Raw genomic sequence first — 18,943 nt, 5'->3', positions numbered from 1 at the left:
CATAGGAGCTTTGTAAGAGAGAGTTCTACATCTGTTATCTTGTGCTGTGTAGTTGAGATCTTGAGTAAGATCTACTGTGAGGGAGTGATCTGTTGAGATCAAACTGTGTAGTGAGAGAGATCGTGTGGGATCGCTGTGTAGACGAAGTTCCGGCTTCCAAACCGGCTGTGTAGTGGATTTCTCCTCGAGAGTGGGGAGCGGGGACGTAGGCCAGAGGGCCGAACCTCGTTAACACATCGCGCGTCAAGGATAACGATTCCTAACCCTCTCTTATTTACCTTGTTTGCATCTATTTACTGTGAATTGATTGTTGTGTGTTTTTAATCTGCATATTAGAGCCTTTTGACCCTAATCACCCCCCCTCTAGGGTCCAACAATTGGTATCAGAGCTTGGTCTCTATATTAATTTTTGGTTTAATCACCTTAGAGTAAAGATCTTATGGAGGCTTCTTTGAATATGCATATGTTAGAAGGACAATCCACAACTAGGCCACCTCTCTTCACCGGGAGCAATTTTGCTTATTGGAAGGCTAGGATGAGAATTTATCTTCGTTGTATTGACCTTGACATCCTAGGGCTTATTGAAAAGAAATATGTAGAGAAATCCAAAGTTGAGAACATGTCCGATGATGAAAGGCACCTTGCCAATCTCAATGCTAAGGCTATGAACGCCTTAATTTGTGGTCTTTCCCCTAATGAATACAATAGAGTCTCCACGTGTGCAACCGCATACGAAATTTGGGAAAAATTATGTGTCACACATGAGGGAACACCCCAAGTTAAGGAGTCTAAGATTAGTGGACTTATGCATGATTATGAGCTATTCAAAATGCTTCCAAATGAATCCATTGATGCTATGTTTTCCCGTTTTACTAATATCATCAATGAATTACATGGTTTAGATAAGCAACTATCTATTCAAGAGATGAACTACAAGATACTTCGTTCCTTAACTCCGGCATGGGAGCCCAAGGCTACGGCCATCGAGGAGGCTCATGACCTCACTACATTAGCTCTTGATAGTCTTATCGGAAAGCTCAAAGTGCATGAAAAGAAGCTCAAAGGGAAGGAGAAGGAGGAAGTGCCATCACGTGAAGTTGAGGAACCATCACCAAAGTTGAAGACTATAGCTCTCAAAGGAGCTAGTGACAACTCATCTTCGTCATCGGAGAGTGAAGTAGATTTTTCTAGAGAAGTGGCTCATCTCTCTAGAAGAATCTCTAGACTTATAAAAATGAACAAAAAATTCAATCCCCGATCTAATAACAAGTTTTCATCTCGTGTAGGAAAATGTTTTGAGTGCAATGAACCGGGTCACATCGCTAAGGATTGCCCCAAGCTCAAGGAGAAGTACATGAAGTACAAGAAGAAGAAGGCTATGTATGCCGGATGGGAAGAATCCGAACCAAGTGATTCGGATAGCGATGAGGAGGGAGCCAAACTTGCCCTTCATGACCCAAATGTTTGTTTCATGGCAAATGAACATGAGGTAATATCCGAGGCCGAAAGTGAATCTTTCTATATGCAATGTGATATAGCTATGGCATTAGAGGAGTTGAACTTTGAATTTAAACGAATGTCTAAAGAATACTCCTCTTTCAAAAAGTTGCATGTCTCTTGTGATATTAAGCTTGAACAACTAACAACCTCTCTTGCTCTAAAAGATGAATTGCTAGGAGATCTCGATTTCGAAAATAAACAATTAAGATCAAAAATTGAAAGATTAGAAATTGAAGGTTGTAGGACTAGACCCACTCATGTCTATGCCAATCACCATGGTAGAAATAGGTCTTATGGCTCTCACACTCGTGCATACAAAAGAAACTTTGTATGTACTTATTGCATGAGACATGGACACATTTCTACTCATTGTAGAGTTAAAGACAATGAAGATTTTTATGGTTTAATATGGGTACCCAAAGGCACCAAAACTACTAACCACCAAGGACCCAAGACATGGGTACCTAAAGCTACAACACCTTCGTCTTCTTCTTTTGTAGGGGACGTCACGGCAACGACGTAAGGAAATTTGGTACCTTGATAGTGGTTGCTCACATCATATGACGGGCAACAAAGAGTTATTTGCAACCCTATCAAGGATTGAAGGAGGCAACGTCTCCTTCGGTGGTGGTGAGAAAGGTAAAATCATTGGTATAGGTTCTATTGGTAAGAAACCCTCACCCATTATTGAAGATGTCTATTTAGTAAGTGGTTTGAATCATAATCTTCTTAGTATTAGTCAACTAAGTGACAAAGGTTTCGATATTTCTTTTAAACCGGATAAATGCATCATTAGTATGAATGGAGAAATTGTTTTTGTTGCATATCGCAAGTCTAATGTTTATATCTTTGAGATGAATGAGTTATTGAATCAAGATGTGAAGTGTCTTGCGGCCATTGATGAAAACCCTTGGATTTGGCACAAGAGACTTGGACATGCAAATATGGAGTTGATATCAAAATTGTCTAAGAAGAATCTTGTGAAAGGGCTACCTAACTTGCACTTCATAAAAGATACAATTTGTGAGGATTGTGCCAAAGGTAAACAAACAAAATCCTCTTTCAAATCCATCCATGAGGTATCAACTTCTAAACCTTTGCAACTATTACATCTTGATTTATTTGGTCCTATGCGTGTCACTTCTCTTGGAGGAAAACACTATGTTTTTGTGATTATTGATGATTTTTCTCGTTTTACATGGACAATTTTTCTTGCAAAGAAAAATGATTGTTTTGAAGAATTTGCTAATCATATTAAGAGAATTGAAAATGAAAAAGAGTTGAAAGTTGTTAAAATTAGAAGTGATCATGGTGGTGAATTTCAAAATGAATTCTTCTATGATTTTTGTGCTCATCATGGTATAACTCATATGTTTTCCGCTCCGAGAACACCACAACAAAATGGTGTTGTTGAAAGGAAAAATCGCACCATACAAGAGATGGCACGCACTATGTTAAACTCTTTTGATTTACCAAAATATTTTTGGGCGGAAGCCGTTAATACGGCTTGCCATGTTTTGAATCGTGTTTTGATTAGACCAAAGCTTAAGAAAACTCCTTATGAACTTTATTATGGGAAAACTCCTTTCATTGGCTATTTTCGTGTTTTTGGTTGCAAATGTTTCATTTTAAATACGAAAGACCACCATGATAAATTTGATTCCAAAATTGATGTTGGTATTTTCTTGGGATATGCACCTCGAAGTAAGGCTTATAGGGTCTTCAATAAACGAAGCCTCGTTGTTGAAGAATCTATAAACGTTACTTTTGATGAGACTAATGTTTGCTCTCGAGTTATTTTGCCTAGAAAAGATGATGATGAGGATATTGAGGGAGGATTGGACTTCTTGCAAATAAATGACACTCCCTCCATAGAAGCTCATAAAGATATAGATAGCTCTCAAGATCAAGTTGAACCTCGAAAAGCTTGGAAATTCACATCAAATCATCCAAAGGAGCAAATCATTGGGAGTCCTTCAAAAGGAGTTATTACTCGCTCAAAAGCCTTGAGTGAGTGTGGTAACATTGCATTCTTATCTCACATAGAACCTAAAAGAATTAATGATGCTTTAAATGATGAATTTTGGGTTTTAGCTATGCATGAAGAATTAAACAATTTTCAAAGAAATGAAGTTTGGAAGTTAGTTCCTAGACCAAATAATGCTAGTGTTATTGGTACAAAATGGGTTTTTAGAAACAAACTTGATGAACATGGCATTGTTACTAGGAATAAAGCTCGTTTGGTTGCCCAAGGATACAATCAAGAGGAGGGCATAGACTATGATGAAACCTTTGCACCGGTTGCAAGGTTGGAATCTATTAGGATGTTTTTGGCATTTGCTAGTTTCAAAAATTTTAAACTCTTTCAAATGGATGTTAAAAGTGCCTTCTTAAATGGTTTTATAGAAGAGGAAGTGTATGTTGAGCAACCCCCCGGTTTTATTGATCATGATTTTCCAAACCATGTTTACCGGGTACACAAAGCTTTATATGGGTTGAAACAAGCTCCTAGAGCTTGGTATGCTCGCCTCTCTAGTTTTCTTGTTGAAAATGGTTTTTCAAAAGGAACAATTGATAACACTCTTTTTGTAAGAAAAAGAAAAAATGATTTCATTTTAGTTCAAATATATGTGGATGACATTATTTTCGGTGCTACTAATGAATCCTTGTGCAAGGAATTTTCTAAAGTTATGCAGGATCACTTTGAGATGAGTATGATGGGAGAGCTTACATTCTTTCTCGGGCTCCAAGTCAAGCAAACTAAGGATGGGATTTTCATTTCACAAAGCAAGTATGCAAAGGAATTGGTGAAGAAATTCAAGTTGGAGAATTCCAAGCATGCGCCTACTCCCATGAGCACTAGTGTTAAGCTTGATGCGGATGAAAGTGGTGAAGACGTGGACCAAAAATTATACCGAGGTATGATAGGTAGTCTTCTTTATCTTACTGCTAGTAGACCCGATATTATGTTTAGTGTGTGTGCATGTGCACGTTTTCAAGCATCTCCTAAAGCATCTCATTTAATTGCCGTTAAAAGAATCATTAAATATGTTAATGGTACTTTTAATCTTGGCTTGTTTTATCCCAGAAGCACTTCTTTTGATTTATATGGTTTTTGTGATGCCGACTTTGCCGGATGTAAGGTAGATCGCAAGAGTACTAGTGGAACATGCCAATTCTTAGGAAATTCACTTGTTTCTTGGGCTTCCAAGAAACAAAATTGTGTTGCATTGTCCACTACGGAAGCGGAATACATTGCCGCCGGCTTATGTTGTGCTCAAGTTTTATGGATGAAACAAAGTCTAGTTGACTATGATTTGCATTTCCAAAATATTAAAATCTTTTGTGATAACACAAGTGCCATAAATATTTCAAAAAATTCGGTTTTGCATTCTAGAACCAAACATATTGATGTACGCCATCATTTCCTACGCGATCATGTAGAGAAACTAAATGTATCCCTAGTATTTGTTGACACAAAATCTCAACTAGCGGATATATTCACTAAGCCTCTTGGAGAGGATGATTTTTGTCGCATAAGAAATGGTTTGGGCCTATGCACTATGTGAGCGTTCTACATTGTGTGCTTGTTTAGTTGTCGTTTATATTTCTTTTTACCCCATTTTTTTTGATGTTGCCAAAGGGGGAGAAACCTCTCCTCTTTTGTTGCACATCCTTAGGGGGAGCTCATAGATAGGGGGAGCATCTATCTATAAGTTATTTTATTTTTGCTCTTAAAATGGTTGGTTGTCATCATCAAAAAGGGGGAGATTGTTAGCCCTTATGTTTTGATGATGTTCTTACAACCACCATTATTGGTACTAATGGCTTATTGAGTGAAATTGTAGTAAATCTATTTATCAAGCTCGTTAGTGCCATAAATGGAGGATGGATGGAATATATGCTACAAAGATAATATCCAAAGGAGGAGGAGGCCAAGAGATGAAGCAACGTTAATTCAAGAACGACAAACTCATATAAAAGCTTCATCCGATTCAAGCTAATCAAAGCTCAAGTATTGCTTTAAATATGAGGATATTAGCTTTCCTTTATGTTTCTCTCTAGTGCTAGATTGTAGGCAAAGAGTCACTATGTTTACATGAAGCTATTGGGACTTACACACATGTTTTCTTTCTTAAACTTTTAAGCCGTTTTCACAAAACCTTATTTTTCACAAATACGAGAACCTATCTGCAAAATTCTTTCTTCAAACAGTTTGTTTTTAGTATCAAAAACATTTTACAAAGTTTCAGATTTTTCAGAGGTCAAATAAATATTTTACAAATATTTTAACTTGGTCAAAAACATGTTTTCCAGCATATGTCAGAAAGCGGTCGACCGGATCGGTCGACCGCACATATCATCTTTTCTTACTGGTTTCCAGAGAGGTCGTCGGTCGACCGGGCCGGTCGACCGAATTCTCGATTTTTATATCGGTCGACCGATCCGGTCGACCGACAGTGTTTCTGCTGGTTTTCTTATTTTTTCTGAAGCAGCTCACGGTCGACCGAAATTTTCGGTCGGTCGACCGACGTGATTTTTCGGTCGACCGAACGTTATTTCGGCCGACCGCTTTTTTCCCCTTCAGTCAACCCGAGTTTTTTTTAAACGGTCTTTTATTTTCGATTGTCGTGCTTTCACTCTTTTGTGCTTGGCTCAGTCTGAGCTAAGACTCTGTAAAGGGGATTATCTTCCTAAATAGGAAGATTGGGTTTGGTTTTAAAATTGTTTTAATCTATTCTATAAAAACCCTACAGCTGCTTCTTCTTCTTCTTTGAGCCAAACGTTTGAAAAACCAGAGAGAGTGTTTTCTGTTTCTGCTGAGAAAATTTTCAAATCAGTCCTGCTTTCTTCTCTGTGGTTTTGTGTGAGCTCACCTCCCAGCTTCAGAAATTTGTTCTCTTTGCCATAGGAGCTTTGTAAGAGAGAGTTCTACATCTGTTATCTTGTGCTGTGTAGTTGAGATCTTGAGTAAGATCTACTGTGAGGGAGTGATCTGTTGAGATCAAACTGTGTAGTGAGAGAGATCGTGTGGGATCGCTGTGTAGACGAAGTTCCGGCTTCCAAACCGGCTGTGTAGTGGATTTCTCCTCGAGAGTGGGGAGCGGGGACGTAGGCCAGAGGGCCGAACCTCGTTAACACATCGCGCGTCAAGGATAACGATTCCTAACCCTCTCTTATTTACCTTGTTTGCATCTATTTACTGTGAATTGATTGTTGTGTGTTTTTAATCTGCATATTAGAGCCTTTTGACCCTAATCACCCCCCCCTCTAGGGTCCAACAATCTTCAGTCACAAATTGCATGCTATCAATTGGTGCACTATCTTGCTCTTCACCTTCAAAATCATTGCTTGTTTCATCCTCTTTAATTGTTTCCCCTCTTAACGGCCTCATATTATCATAAGGGACTTCATTGTTCATGACATTTGACGTTTCCTCGAATAAAGGTGCACTTAGATATTGAAATTGAGTCTGCTCCATTTCACTCGAAAAAGAAAGAAAGCCATCAGATTCAACTCTCAAATCTAACACGTGTGAGAATTCTCTTGAAGGTTTGAATATTTGGCATGAATTATATGACAACTTTTCAATAAACAATTCTACCGTTGATTGCGACTTGCTCAAATTAAACATAATACTCATATGATGATCGTTTTACATCTCAACTGCGGATGTTCTATCAAAAGTTATGGGCCAATTGCATATTATTTTTAGTCGGTATTCTTGTGGGTCAATTTCTATAACTCGGAGTAATTCCTTAATCAAGTCAAAGTAACTATATGATTCCGAGATTATTAACGGCGTTGTTACCCCTCCGACGCACATTGGCATATTATTTAATTTTCCCACCGTAAGAGCAAGCAATAAAAATGATATTGTTCAACATATGCAAAAGAAGATTATGTCATTTAAATATAAAAAATTTAAAGAAGTTTATCAGGGCATTGAATAAGAGAAGAAAACCCAAGATGCAAATAATCTCATATAATTTTGATCAAAAAACCTAAACCCCAAAATAAAAATGCTAAACCCTAGAAATGAGCATTTTATGCCCTAGAAGTTTAATTCAATTACAACAATCAACACACAAAGCATTCGAACCACCACAAATATAGTGATTGATAATAAATTTCAAACCCTAGAAATTAGATTTTGATAGAAAACCCTAGATTTTTACATATTAAAAGAGGAGAGAATGAAGAGAAATTACCCTAGAGATCTTAAGCAAACTTTCACAACGAATTTCGGCCACAAAATGAAGTTGGGAGAAGTAGGAAGGTGACTGAACAAGAGAGACCGGAGTTGAAGAGGAGAAAAATCGCGACTTGGGGGAAGAAATGGGTTCGGTCGGTATATATAAAGGGGAGGGGACCCACCAGAAATAGTCGGGGTTGGTAACCCCGACTATTTCATGACTTAGTCTCTCCCCCATTTTTAGGTTGGGGATTGTTGCGAGTCTTTACTAAATGGTCGGGGTTAGGAACCCCAATCATTTCTACTTCGCGCTTCGAAATGGTCGGGGTTTCTAACCCTGATCATTTTATGCAATCACAAAATTAGTCGAGGTTTAATTTCGAACCCCGACTTGTTTAGCTGCCTAACCACCAGAGAGCTGTGGGTGAGGTCCTAATTAGTCGGAGTTGGCAACCCCGACTAATTAGGACTATGATTTTTTTTTAAACGACCCACTTTCTGACCACAAAGCTGACGTCGTGAGAAAGTGGGTCGATTTTGGTAAATAAGTTTGGATACGGTCGATTTTTGGGATTAAATTTTTGAAATGGTTTATTTAAAAAAAAATCTTTATATTAGAGATTCAGTTATACCCCTTAGGTGTATCTAACCAACCCGTTTCTTTTAACTTAGAATGAAGTGTATTAAGATCCTATCAGAATCATCCTTATAAGAGTGGAATGATTTGCACTATAATAGAAAAGTTGTAATTTTCAAACGGTTTTTCTATAGAGTGCCCATGGGCACTCTATAAGAGAGGAGAGAGATAGAGAGAAATGAATAGCCATGGGCCCCCTTGATTTGCATTAATTTCTGTGCATAATTCATTTCTCTCTATCTCTCTCCTCTCTTATAAAGTGCCCATGAGCACTCTATAGAAAAACTGATTTTCCAATTAACCTTCTAACAATTTGTGAATGATATAGATTACTCTAATGGAGTCCTTACTCGTATTCAATAATAATTGTGGGGTTTTTGGTTAAGAACTAATCCAACCATGATTTAAACATTTAATTGAAAAAGTAACATATTTACCAAATTGCAGTAACTCGTATAATTTGAGCGACCAATCAGCAATTTTACTAATTTGAAGGACTAGCACAAGTTGTGGGAGAGTTGAGGGACCAATATCTAAAAACACCTCATTCGTCTCTCTCTCTCTCTCTCTCTCTCTCTCTCTCTCTCTCTCTCCAGCTCTCCAAACTTTATGAGGTGCATTTCCCAATAGCCTTGATATTAAACTTGGCTTAAAACTACATTTCTACCCCCTCTCGCTTTCTTGATCTGCCATGCTTGTACTTGAACAATGAACCACTTGATGACAAGAACAGTTTTACGAGTAAGGACTACTTCCTAAAGGTAATGAAGAAAACTGAACGAGTGAGACTCAATGGGGGGCCTGAGCTTGTAGGAGGAAGAGGGTGCAGACTGCAGAGGAGACAAGAATTTGAATGGGATTATTAACTCTCATGGGAACAGAGTTGCAAAGATTGTCATGGCTCTTTATCTGTAATTTGGCATTTAGTTTGGTTTCTAATAATAATTGGAGATCTTCAGCTCGTGATAAGTGATACAGGAAAAAAAAAAAAGATTTTAGATTGTTAATTAAATTGAATGAGTGGCTGGAGATGGGTCTATTTCAAAAGACTGGAGTAAAGTTTTTATGGATTGGCTTTTAGGTTTGTTTCAGACCAAAACTGACCTCTTCAGCAGTAAAAATATCCTGAGTTTGACTCAGATTCCTATCTGGACAGACTGGCACGCATTTCCATGAAGACCATGTGTCGATTATAGTGTAAATGGTATTTGAAAGGATAACACTAAAACTAGATTATTGTAACTTCTTCACTAATTTTGAACTGCGAGAAAGAGGAGTATGGAGTTTATTTTGTTAAAATTTATGAGTTTCCACAATTTTGTATGTTACGCAGTACAATAGCAGTTTAGAGTTTACAGACTAGTTATCGTTACTCTATTTGAAAACTCGATAATCTGCTTCAATTGTTTAAATAAGAGATAATTGTGAATAGACCCACTGTGTCATCCCCCAATTGCGGAAGGACCCCTGTATTTTTATTTTTGCAGAAAGATTCCTTATACTATTTGTCCAAGTGCAGATATAACTCTTCAGTTAGCTCTTTCAGTTCTTGTAAGAGTCAAAAGGAAATTAACAATTGTGGATTTATTGTCACCAATAGAATCAGAGGGTGTCTATTCGTCCCTTCAAATTTTTTTGACTCTTCGGTCTTCAAAGCAAACAAAATCCATTAAAGGAGTCTATCTGCAATTGGGTGATAGTGCAGAGGCAATTAGCCCTTTAAATAATTATCAAATTTAAATACCAAAAATCTAAATGGAAGATATTATATAGTATATATTTGCATAGTATCCATGGTTTAAAAGTTGATAATAATTTATCGAAAATATATTTAGTTGTATTTAGGTAAAGAACGGTCTAAAATACAATAAATGGCCATATAAATTATTAATATCAACTTAAAGCAAAGCTTCAGTATATGTCATCGTAAGAAATAATTTCAACCTGAGTTGAACAAGAAAAATAAACATCAAACTAAATTCAGATTTGATTTCCTTATCGGATCATGATTCATGGATTTCATCCAATTCATTGGACGTGATAGGGCTGTTTGTGAAGACTTATTTCTTTAAGATTATTAATTATACTGGTTTTTAATGGCTTTTGGTTTTTTTGATAAAAATATTATGAAAATTGTTTGAGTAGAGTAGTAAATTGCTTGGTCAAATCTAGTTTTTTTAAGTGAGCTTATATTATAAGCTAGTTTTTCAAAAGATGGACTATACTAGCTTTTCAAAATGGAACTGTTATGTTCCCATTTTCGCCAAAGTACAATTCATTGCCAGACGCAGCTGGACAGGTGTATTTCCGCATACAGTACCCCTTATGTCGACTCGAAAGGCGGTACGAGTCGCCTCCTATTGTCGAAGACGACTCGCCACGAGTCCACTCGACCACTTGTTCGACGCCTAGCGAAGTCGACTCGAAAAGCGTTACTTCTCAGTGAAGTTAAAGGACTATTTTCGCCTCAAGCTTCTCTCTTTGACAACGTGTCAACATCGCATTTAATGCTCTGCATATGCCTTCGTGACTCTAGCTCTGATAGTTTTCATGACTCATCGGACCACGTGGACCACCGCCCTGCCACCACTCACTTCTCATTTAATGTTGAAGTGATTTTTCCCCCAATCACCGGCCGACACCTGTAAAGCAAGTGCTGACGTGGCTGCCAGCCCATGCTTCGCCACCGCCTCTCAGCGCTCGGCCGAAGTGACCAATCTACCATTCTACTCATGGTATATATACATGTACTATTCGAACTTTAAAAGAATTCCAAAACTAGTTAAAAATGGGTTCACAAACGGGATCTCTTGAGAGATATCTGCAAAATTATACTGTACACATACAAGAACTCTTACAGTTCTTATTTATCCCACTCAAGTTCATCAGCTAACTTGATCGTTAGAGGTACAACGGGGGAACCAAGCCCCGTTCTCTCACAAATGTCTACAAGTGCATATTTTTCAACCACCTAGCTCAAAAACCAGGCATAAAGTCAGAGAAGAAAGCGGCCTCTCATCAATACTCAACAAACTCATCCAAACATGGATACATAGGGCTGTTCAAAAAGCCCGCCGACACGGGCCCGAACGGGCTAGAACCCGACCCGGCCCGGGGTTGGCTCTGAAACCCGGGCCAGACCCGGGTCAGGGCCCAGGCCCGGTCTCGACGGAGACCCGCCGGCCGGGCCCAGGCCCAGCACGGTACAGTGCCGAACAGGCACAGTATCCCGGAGCCCGCCACGATCAACAACGGTCCTCTCTCGTGACCATTACGGGTAATTCTGGCTGAGTTAGGCAGGCGCCTGGCCCGATCGGCGCCAACGGTCACCAGAGGTGACCGTTTGGCGAAAACGATCACGGAAGTGATCGTTACGGCCGGGCCGGCCTGACCCGGCCAATTTGCCCCTAAAATGGTTTAAAACGGCGATTTTGTGAGGGTTTTTTGGTCATTTGCCTAGGAGGCTGTCTGCCTCTATAAATAGATGAGGGTTTTTACTTCTTCTCCTCACACCAAAACTCATCTACTTCTCTCTAATACTCTCTTATACAATCTTATACTCTCTACTAATCTCTTATACTTTCTAATCCTTCTATCAAATGGCTTCCGAATCTGATTATGAAGAGCAAAACATATCTCCTATCGATCTTGAAATGAGTCCTCCTACAATAGTTACTCCTACCGATCCTACCGGTGTTAATCCTGAATCCGGTGGCGACGAATCTGCACCAAGAGCTCCTAAAAGGCTGAGATCCGATGTGTAGAATTTTTTTGAGAAGATAGACGTTATCAAGGATGAACACGATAGGATCCTAACCCAGAAGGCTAAATGTACGTTGTGCGGCCAGACTTTCCAAGCTCATCATAAGAGCGGCACTAACCACCTCAAACGCCATATAGAAAAACATAACAAATACCAGAATCCTCAATGTGATATCTGACAATCTATAATTTCCCAATCCTCCTCTCCGGTAGTCTCGGTAGTTAGAATTATGACGCTGCCCGAGCCAGGAAATGCGTAATCAGGTTTTTATTCTTAAAAACCTTCCTTTTAAGTTAGTAGAAGATGGTGAATTTGAAGATATATTTAGAGATCGTTTTTATCCCGTATTTACAAAATTTTCTCGTCAAACCTATCAACGTGATATTTTAAAACATTATCAGGAGGAACAAAGAAAAATAATTTCTTATTTTAAAATTTTAAACTATAAATTTTCTTTAACTTCTGATATTTAGACATCTAGAGCACAAACTGATTATTTATGTATCATAGCACACTGGATTGATGAAAATTAGCAAATGTTTAAAAGAGTTGTTTGCTTTATTACAAATAAAGAGTCACATACTAGTATTAATATTGTAAATTTAATAATTGAAGAACTTATGAAACTAGAAATTGATCAAAGAATATTTTCTCTTTCACTAGATAATGCAAGTAATAACAATATAGCTATTGATTTTATCAAAACAACTCTGTCATTGCCATGTTATGGTGATCTTTTTCATATTAGATGTATCTGTCATATTTTAAATTTAATTATTCAAAGTGCATTTACTGAAATTAAATCTATGATAGAAAAGGTTAGAACAGTTGCTAATATGCATAATGCTTCTGAACAAAGAATTAAAAGATGGAAACAATTTTGTAAAAGAAAAAAATTATAAGCCTAGACTAATTCCAAAATTTGTTGACCATAGGTAGCATTCCTCCTATGCAATGTTAAGCGTGGCAATAGAACATAAGGAAATTATAAATGATTTTATAAATTATTATGCTTCTAGTTCTAGCTCTGGTAGCACTTATGGAATAACTGAAAATCAATGGACAACTATATGTAATTTAAATAAGATATTACAATTTTTTTATGATGCTATAATGTTATTATTTGGCTGTTATTATCCAACTATTACTTTAGCTGCTTTACAAATTTTAAATATTCAAAATTTCTTTAACAAATATCGTATAAATGATACTTTTGGAGCTATATTTTTTCAAATGGAGAGCAAATTTAATAAGTATTTTAGGTCTATTCCTCATATTTTTGGTTTGGGGTTTCTTATTGATCCATGATTGAATGATATTCACCTTCGAAGTTTGTTACAATCATTGTATGATGGACAGATTATAGACTTAGATGATGGATCCACCCTTACTGCTACTTCTCATCATTTAGCTATTAGAAATTATTTTCAAACATTATATGATGAGTATGCAACTAGACATGGTGTAGTTGCACAACAGTCTACAGCTTCGGTGCCTTCGAGCTCAAGCTGAGGTAAAAGTGTAAGTTTTGATAGGTATGCAATGGTAGCTGAGCTAACTGATGGATCTGGACTTGGATCATCATTAGAGGTTTCTGAAATAGATGAATATTTATCTGCTTTTTTAGTTAAATGTCAAGGAAATGCTTTAGATATTTTGCAGTGGTGGAGAGTATACAGATCAGTTTCATATCATATACTTTCCACCATGGTTCGTGACTTACTAACAGTGCAGGTTTCGACGGTAGCTTCCAAATCCGTCTTCAGCACAGCAGGACATTTGATTGACGATCACAGGACATGCTTAGATCCATATACTGTACAAACGGTGATGTGCTTACACGATTAGTGGAGGTACGAGAAGCGAACGCAAGGCATCGATCGGATGGCTGGAATTGAAGATAAATTTGAAGAGTTGGGACTAACAGATAGATATAAACATTAAACAATATTCATCGAATTGTAATTTTTATTTCTTAGCTTTAAATTTGTAATGAATTATTTTGGAAATAGTTACAAATGATAGTGATATAGGTGAGTAGGTGTCAACCTAGTCGGGGTGTACTCATCTATTGTGATGCGACGAATTAGAAAATAAATTTATACTTATAAATGATTTACTGATTATTAATAAAAAAGTTATTTTTATCATCTTTCATTTTTATAATTTTTTGTATTTGTAATTTATGTTATTTCAAGTTATTAATAATATTATTGTTTTTTATTAGCATTTTCTGTAATTTTTTTATGTATATTTTAAAATTTAAAGAGATTTTTAAAAAAATAAAAAAATTTAAAAAAAAGTTAAAAAGTCCGGGCTCTGGTTTTGCCCGGTCCGGGCCCGTTTTTCTGGGCCGGGCCGGATGGACAGACCTACGGATACATATTGACTATGTGATCACTAGTACATAACAGCAACGTATAAGCTAACTTATTTGACATTTTATCAAACATGAAAAAATAAAAAAAAAACTAGCTTAAAAGCTAGTTTGACAAAAAAAAGCCTCCCCAAACACTCTCAGGTAGTTTATATTATGGATGAAATTTTGACTTTACCATATACAATTTCCTAGTTCTCTCTCTCTCTCTCTCTTTTTCTTTTTTGAAAAAAGGAAAAAAAAATTCGTCACTTATGTCTCGCATAAAAACTTGAAGGATGAGTTTACCTTCTTATTGTAAAGATGTTTAGCTATGTGTATGTGGCTAAATACATTTAGACTTTTTATTTAAATAATTCACTACGATTTTGATCTTTATTTTGAACCTCATCTCTTATATTTGGAACAATAATATCCAAATTGCATTGAATTCAGCTTACTTGCATACGGTAAAGAAAAAAGATCTAATTTTAATCAGATCAAATTTATACAATCCGCTAGCACAAATAACTGCAAATAGACTTTTTTTTTAAAGTTTGCACCAATCTATTCCTCTTATGGGGAGCATGGATTACTGTTATCTAGCATTTTTGTTCATGTCTATTTGTAGTTAAGATATATCCAAGATTCATGGGGTCCAAACTAGACATAAACCTTGTAAGTGGTGGCATCCATTTGAAATTGCATTCCACCACAACCAATAATTTCCAACATTGGGAATGTAAATTACCATTTAACTTTTGGCATCATAAATAGTGCGAAAATATGATCCTTTTGCGGGAATTTCCTTTAGTGTTCACTCATGTACTAAACAGAGAAGGATCAGTTGCATCTTTCAGAAGAAGACATAGAGGTTTATTAACACCTCCATCTTTCAGAAGAACAAAAAGAAAACTTCTCATCACTAGTACAAAACTGGTCTGCCCAAACAGTTATTAGAACCGTTTGGGCAAATCAAGATAGCCCAAACGGTTCAAACCGTTTGGGATAATAATTCCAAACGGTTTAAACCGTTTGGGAGTTTAGAAAAATCCATACGGAACATCCAAACGGATTTAACCGTTTGGGATATTTTATACCAAACAGGTAAACCTGTTTGGGAGTTTTGATGAATCCTACAAAATTGAAATTTCATTTCCCCGCTATATTTTCCCGTTCTCCCTCTGAACCCGCGATATTTCCCCAAAATTTTTCCCTAAAAACCGCCCTCCTGCGCCTCCGCCTCGTCCTCCACCGCTCCTCCACCTCGTCCTCCACAGCTCTCCGCCTCCTCCTCCACCGCTCCTCCGCCTCCTCCTCCACCTCTCATCCGCTTCGTCCTCCACTGCTCCTCGCCTCCTCCTCCACCGCTCCTCCGCCTCCTCCTCCACCTCTCATCCGCCTCGTCCTCCGCCGCTCCTCGCCTCCTCCTCCACCGCTACTCTGCCGCCTCCTCAATCGCCTCTCGATTCCACACGCTACTCAGCCGGAATGAGTCTTGTTGTTATGCTTAGTAAGGTATATTTTCCATTGTAAGGTAGATTTTTTTTTTAATTTTAGAAAAAGGCTCTTCAATCTTTTCAGACCAAATTTACAATTATTAGCTCAAGTGGTGTTGGTTTGTGCATTGTTCAAGTGTGTGTGTGTGTGTGTGTGTGTGTGTGTGTGTGTGTGTGTGTGTGTGTGTGTGTGTGTGTGTTTGTTATCTGTATAGCTGATATTTTGGTGGTTGGGTTGCAGTATTCGGTGGATCAGTCGGCGGCTGAGAGGTTGAAGAAGATCTGTTATGGTTGATGCCCAGTAAGTGCTTGATGAAATTACTCAGTTGGATAATAATAAGATTTTTAGCAGTTTTGGATGATGAAGTAAGTTCAGATTGACTATTTGAAGTTTACAAGCATGAGCTTTTATGGTAGGAATATAAATGACAGTTGAACTGAGCTGGATTTATTTATTTTGAGCTGTATACTCTTTATGTCAAATCTGGTGGATTAGCTTATGAATTCTGCTGCAAAATGATAATAATGAATACTGTTGTCTCAATTTTTTGTCGGCTTTCTGAATTCTTTTTCTTTCGTTTATCTGTAGATGAATAATTAGTCAAGTTAGAAGCCTTCATATTTCATTTTCAGCTTCAATTCAAGCTTATTTGCTCTATCCCTTATCCTGGTATTCCACAGCTATGTTAGAAGCCTTCATATTTCATTTGCAGCTTCTAATAGTCTCCTTACATGCTTAATCTGGGTAATTTTCTATCATTTATTGATGTTATCTTAATTTTCCATGAATGAACACATTCTGTATTCAGTCTTTTTCTCACAATGGCTGCTTACTCGTTTTCAGATAAATTCATCTCTTGAACATAATTTTCTTGAATGCTTGACATTTTACCTTTAAATTATAACTGATCTTATAACCATCTAGTGGAAACTTTCTGTTCACTTCATGGGCTATTATATGATCACATAATACTGTGGACATTTCTCCACTTCAGCCATCCTGCCTTTTGTAATGGGAGATGGGTTTTCTCACTCAAGTTGCTAGCACTACTGCCATACACAGTCCTTAATCACCACATTATAACTGCTAAATACTCAATTTCTTTTGATAAAGTACTTGCTTCTTTTGACGCAACATGTAATCTCTAAGGATCTCATCCTTTTATATAAGCACTAGCCTATGTGTATTGATATCCATGAGTTACAAATGAAGAGTTGGCGTTAAGTACTTTAGGCAGGTTGGGTTGGGTTAGCTGGCACACATCTTAGCCTAAATCCAACCTATCTAAAATTTGGTCAAGGTTTAAACTGTATCTTACTAAAAATGAAAACATTTGACCTTAAACTCAGGTTAAGTTTGAATTGTTTCATGGTCAGGTTTGATCCAATCTGCAAAGTTACAGCACTCTGCACGCGATACTTAGATTCCATTCTCTATATAGATAGATGTACATAATGACAGGGTTCATCATGGTTGGTCATGCAGTTGATAGGATTGGTCATGATTGGTTATGCGGTTCATTTGTATAGTTTTATTGAAGTTACTATTTAAAACATGCAGGAATATTTTATATACTGGTATATATCATCTAGCACATGCGTGAAATGTTTTTGTCAGATTATCATTGTCAAGGGTAAGGGTTTAGTATAAATTTTTATTTTTTAAACATATGACAATAGATCAATATATCAATGTTGGAAGACCCCATTTCAGGTTGGTATTAGGCATTCAATCTTGAATGTGGTTTCATTATGGAAGTTTCAAAGAGTTTCAGGTCTGAGTTTCTCTTTCAGAATTTTAGTAAACCTTGTTACAAACATAGGATTTCTAGACGTTTTGGGCTCATGTTTAGAATTCTGCAGAATTTAAAGTTATTTATATTCTTGAAATGTTTTCTCTGTGCTGTAAATTTAGTATTGAGTTGCAGGCTACTGAGGCATTACTTCATGCTAATTCGATCCAAGCAATTGCCCCAGGACATCAAAGCTGCATCAGGACATCAAAGCTGCATCAGGTTAAGCAAGCATTCTGAAATTATTTTCATTTTTAGCATTTTCATATGTACATTATATATGTGTGTATTATCTGATTGGGAAGAATTGCTTTTTAGGAAAAATTTGGCGTTCAAAGTTAGCATAAAACGAGAAAAGGCAATTTGATGAAACTTGTGCAGATAATATCAGTAATTCAAAATGTGATGAGTACAGCATTCATGTTCTATCTACTAGCATTTGGCCTGTTTGTTCTTAGGGAAGGTGAGGGGAAAGGCAGTCTATCAAGAATTTGCTCCAGGTTATGTTTCCAGTCGATGGTACTCACATTGAAACATGACTCATATACTCTTATAATTTTCATCTGTTATTCTGTTGCTTTCTTTTCCTTCTATGTAACGATGATGCTGCAATAAAACAAGGTCAGACGGTATTTAAATCTATCTCTTTATCGGTCTTCTTGATTACACATACCCATGAATACTTACATGCACGCATCCATCAATGCAGATAGATCTACCAAGGGAGAGACAATGCAAAGACCGAAAACATGAACCGGTATTATACATGGATCGGGTCATCGAAAAGATAACCTCATTTTGGATATTAGAGACAAGTATATAATATTAGATGCTTTTCATTGTGAGATATTGAGTACATTGTGTATGTATATGTTTTGTCTCTAAGTATATTGAGTAAACATTGTGTATGAATATATAACATTGGATATTTAGCAAAGTATGAGAATATTTTGATTTCATTGTGATATGTTGAGTACTTATTATGTGAGATGTGTATATAAACATTTGAAACCGTTTCGGGGGAAAATAAATAAAAAAGCCAAAATTTTAAAACTATTAAAATAAATAGCCCAAACGGTTTCAACCGTTTGGGCTAATTTTCGCCCAAACGGTTTCAACCGTTTGGGCTAAAATTTGGCCCAAACGGTTGGAACCGTTTGGGCGATTTTTTGCCCAAACGGTTTCAACCGTTTGGGCAA

At 37.0% G+C, this 18,943-nt stretch overlaps 1 long non-coding RNA gene across 4 annotated transcripts; it reads left to right on the top strand.

Moving 5' to 3' along the window:
- On the top strand, window positions 15,849-18,709 carry LOC109840207. 4 transcript variants are annotated; one of them, XR_002246819.1, is made up of 3 exons: window positions 15,849-15,970; window positions 16,193-16,252; window positions 16,633-18,709. It is a non-coding gene; the product is annotated as an uncharacterized LOC109840207 (long non-coding RNA). The 4 variants fall into 4 exon arrangements; XR_002246818.1 differs by having other exon boundaries at window positions 16,193-17,966; window positions 18,063-18,709; XR_002246820.1 differs by having other exon boundaries at window positions 16,193-18,365; window positions 18,454-18,709.

Source organism: Asparagus officinalis, chromosome 5, assembly GCF_001876935.1.
Source record: "Asparagus officinalis chromosome 5, Aspof.V1, whole genome shotgun sequence".
In the NCBI taxonomy this organism is placed as follows: Eukaryota; Viridiplantae; Streptophyta; class Magnoliopsida; order Asparagales; family Asparagaceae; genus Asparagus; species Asparagus officinalis.
This window is presented reverse-complemented; position numbering and strand designations above follow the sequence as displayed.